This window comes from Camellia sinensis, chromosome 4, assembly GCF_055761805.1.
Source record: "Camellia sinensis isolate YWXY chromosome 4, ASM5576180v1, whole genome shotgun sequence".
NCBI lineage: Eukaryota > Viridiplantae > Streptophyta > Magnoliopsida > Ericales > Theaceae > Camellia > Camellia sinensis.
The window spans coordinates 190,797,552-190,802,311 of record NC_138964.1 but is presented as its reverse complement, the minus strand read 5'-3'; positions in this window follow the sequence as shown (position 1 = coordinate 190,802,311).

Sequence of the window (4,760 nt, the reverse complement as noted above, 5' to 3'; positions counted from 1 at the left end):
GACTTAAACATAATTATGAACATGCATGTAACCTTTTGCCATGAAAACAACTCAAACATCTACAATTCAAACATGCATGCATGAAATGAAGCTATAATTCCACATTCTTGAACCAAATCATGACTTAGTTCTACAATGAAGTATGAATCATGCAAGAACTAGCTCAATAACCACAAGAAGAAGATAAGTTTCCTACCTTAGTCTTGTATTCAAGGTTTAGGAGTCCAATTTGACAATTTACACTTCAATTCCAAGCAATTCAACAAAATGAGCTCAATTCTCTCCTATCTCCTCTCTTGGTCGGCAAGAACAAAGTGAATGGGCTGAGGAAATGGTTTGATCAAGCATATACAAGTCTCTAAGTGTGTGAGGTAGTGGCCCACTAAGTGTGGCAAAATGGTAATTACGGCAACTATTGCAATTTATCAATGTTTAATCTAATTTAATCATACCTAACAGTTTTCAAATAAATATACCAAAAATCACATTAATTTTGACGATCATAAAACATTAATCAATTCCGGATTCGGCCGCCGATAAGGCCTTCAATTAGCAGTTTAAACATAAAACGTGAACAGATCAAATAAACAATCAAACAGATAGAATACAAATTAACGTACATACTCAGTCAATTCAGTTCCAGTTTTCAGTCAGTCAGTTCAGTACTTTAATCAGTTCAATTATCAGTCGTGATCGGTTCAGTTCAATGGTAATCAATGTTTATCGGTAAGCAGTATTGAGGGTTATTACAGTCTCCCCTCCTTATAAAGAGTTTAGTCCTCTAAACTCGAGTTACCTTCATTCTGGAAGAAAACAAGGTTCAGTGGAAATAGTTCAGGATATCTTTTAGCCATGTCATCTTCCCTTTCCCAAGTGGCATACATGCCACCATGGTTCTGCCAGTCGACTTTCACTAGCGGGATCTCTTTGTTTCTCAACTTCTTGATTCGTCTATTTACAATCTGTATAGGCCGTTCCTCGTAAGTGTAGTCATCACTCAACACTACTCGAGTAGGCTCGATCACATGGAAAGGATCCCGGAGATAATCTTTTAACATCGAAATGTGGAAAACATTATGCATGTGCTCCATTTCAGGAGGGAACGCAACTTGATACGCCACCGGATTAATTTTCTCAATAATCTCATACGGTCCGACGTATCTTGGCGCTAACTTGCCTTTGACTCCAAAACGAGTCTGGCCTTTCATCGGTGTCACTTTTACAAATACGTGATCGCCCACTTCATACTCTCTGTCTCGTCTTTTGACGTCAGCATAACTCTTCTGTCTGCTCTGTGCAATTTTCAATCTCTGTTGTATCAGTTTCACTTTCTCGGTTGTTTCATAAACAATCTCAGGCCCAAGCAAAGGCCCATCTCCAACTTCTGCCCAGCAAATCGGAGATCTACATTTTCTGCCATACAATGCCTCGAAAGGCGCCATACCAATACTAGAATGGTAGCTGTTGTTGTAGGCGAATTCAACTAATGGCAGATGACTTTCCCAATCTCCCTGAAAATCAAGGACACACATTCTCAGTAAATCCTCCAGAGTTTGGATGGTCCTTTCTGATTGGCCATCTGTTTGAGGATGATAGGCACTACTCAGTCTCAGTTCAGTACCCAGTGCAGTCTGTAGGCTTTGCCAAAACCTCGAGGTAAACTTCGAATCCCTGTCAGAAACAATAGACACAGGCACTCCGTGCAGTCTCACAATTTCATCAATATAGATAACAGCCAATTTGTCCGCATTATAGATTGTCTTGACAGGTAAGAAGTGAGCAGATTTGGTTAGTCTATCAACAATAACCCAAATTGAATCCATACCTTTTCTGGAGCGAGGCAATCCGACGATAAAATCCATCGTGATATGCTCTCATTTCCACGCTGGTATGGGTAGGGGTTGCAATAATCCGGCAGGTCGTTGATGTTCGGCTTTGACTTGTTGGCAATGAAGACATTTGGACACAAAGTCGGCGATTTCTTTCTTCATTCCCGGCCACCAGAAATTCTGTTTCAAATCTTGGTACACTTTCGTATTCCCCGGGCGGATAGACAATTTTGAATTGTGGCCCTCTTGCAGAACTCTTCTTTTCAGTTCAGTATCATTTGGTACACACAGTCTTTCATGAAATTTCAGTACATTGTTCTCAAATTTGAATCCCGGTCTCGGTTTAGATTCTCTTTCTTCGATAATCTTCTTCAAGAAGTCATCCAGTTGTTGTTTCTCTTTAAGCTCTTCAATCAGTGCCGGTTGGGCAGAAATAGCAGCTAAGGTTCCACCTTGTTCTCGCAAAACGATTTCGATTTCAGATTTTTCAAGGTCACCAAGCAACTCTTTCTGTCCGGTAAGCAAACATGCCACGTTTCCAATTGATTTCCGACTCAATGCATCGGCGACGGTATTGGCTTTTCCCGGATGGTACAAAATCTGCAGGTCATAGTCTTTAATCAGTTCTAGCCATCTCCGCTGTCTCATGTTCAGTTCTTTCTGTGTGAAGAAATATTTCAAACTCTTGTGGTCGGTGTATACTTCACATGTCACCCCGTACAGATAGTGACGCCAGATTTTCAGTGCAAATACTACTGCAGTAAGTTGCAGGTCATGGGTCGGGTAGTTCTTTTCATGTGGTCTCAACTGTCGGGAAGCATAAGCAATAACTTTCCCATTCTGCATTAACACACTCCCCAAACCCTTATGAGAAGCATCACTAAATACAGTATAACCATCCGTACCTGAAGGTAAAGTCAAAACCGGTGCAGTCACAAGTCGAGTTTTCAACTCTTGGAATGCTGATTCCCTTTGGTCAGTCCAGTCAAATGATGTCCCCTTCTGAGTTAACTGAGTCAGTGGTAGGGCAATTTTGGAGAAATCTTTGACAAATCTTCTGTAATATCCAGCCAATCCCAAAAAGCTTCGGACTTCAGTCACATTTGTTGGTCTAGGCCAGTTCACTACAGCTTCAATTTTCTGCGGATCAACAGAAATTCCATCTTTGCTAACAACATGCCCCAAAAACATAACATGGTCAAGCCAAAATTCACACTTAGACAGTTTAGCATACAGTTTCTGTTCTCTTAGGGTCTGTAGGGCAAGTCTCAGATGATGTTCATGTTGTTCTATACTTTTAGAGTAAATCAATATGTCATCAATAAACACTACAATAAAATCATCAAGGTATGGTTTAAAAATCCTGTTCATGAGGTCCATAAAAGCAGCAGGGGCATTCGTGACTCCGAATGGCATAACTAAAAATTCATAATGGCCATACCTCGTTCTAAAAGCAGTTTTATCAATGTCTTCCGGTTTAACCTTCAGTTGATGATACCTCGATCTGAGGTCAATCTTAGAAAACACTTTGGCACCCTATAACTGATCAAACAGGTCATCAATACGCGGTAATGGGTATTTATTCTTTACAGTTACCTTATTCAGTTCACGATAGTCAATGCACAGTCTCAGTGAGCCATCTTTCTTCTTTACAAACAAAATCGGTGCACCCCACGGTGAAGTACTAGGCCTGATAAACTTCTTGTCCAGCAGTTCCTGCAGTTGCACTTTCAGTTCTTTCAATTCAGTTGGGGCCATTCTGTAAGGAGCTTTCGATATCGGCTGTGTACCCAGAATCACATCAATGGTAAATTCAATTTCCCTGTCAATCAAATCCCCTGGCAGATCATCTGGAAATACATCTGGGAATTCCCTGACTATAGGAATACAATTCACATCAGTTTTAACACTATCATCAGTAGACACAGTCAGCACAGAACACAGATATCCTTTACATCCCTTTCTAATTAATTTAACGGCTTTCACTGACGAAATCAAATACGGAGGAGGCACTACTCCACTCCCATTAAACATGAATTCAGGCAAACCAGGTGGACGGAAAAAAACTTGCTTGGTCACACAATCAATAGTGGCATGATATTTTTGTAACCAATCCATCCCCAATATTACATCAAAATGATCAATGTTCAATGGTAGTAAATCAATAAACAGATGTATATCCCCAACAATGATTTCACATGCGGGGTACATATAAGTACATGTCATGGATCCTCCTACGGGTGATGATACGGCTAGCAGATAGTTCATGGGTTCTAAGGGTCTATTCAATTTCCGTGAAAAAGCACGCGATACATAAGAATGTGTAGACCCCGAATCAATCAATACATATGCATTTTGTGTACAAATAGAGAGGATACCTGACACAACGGTCTCTGTATTTTGCACGTCTCCCGGTACTAGGGCGAACACTCTGCCCTGCCTCATGGGCTCTTTCCCAGTAGCTTTGGGGTTAGGCTTTGGTGCTACAGTTGATGCTGCTGCGCTTGGTGCAGCTTTACTACTGGCTTGTGGCGCAGAGGGGCAGTCTTTAACCATGTGGCCCACCTTGCCACACCTGTAGCAGGCTCCAGATATTTTGTAGCAGACCCCTTTGTGCTTCTTGCCATACTCAGAACAGGGTGGTATGAAACCACTCCCTTGGTTGGGGCTAGTTGTCGACCCCGTATTCTGTTTCTTGTTGGCCGGGTTGTGCTTGCCTTTCTTGAATTTGAAACCCTGCCTCTTACTACACCATTCCAACGTTGGTGTTTCAGTTTTCAGTGCTTCAATGTTTGATTCAGCCATCAAGGCTCGGTCAAGAACATTTACATAGTTCGGTAGCTTCAAAACATTGATTCTGTCGAGAATTGCAACATTAAGGCCGCCTTCAAACTTCTTGGCCTTCTTATATTCAGTATCCACCATATGCGG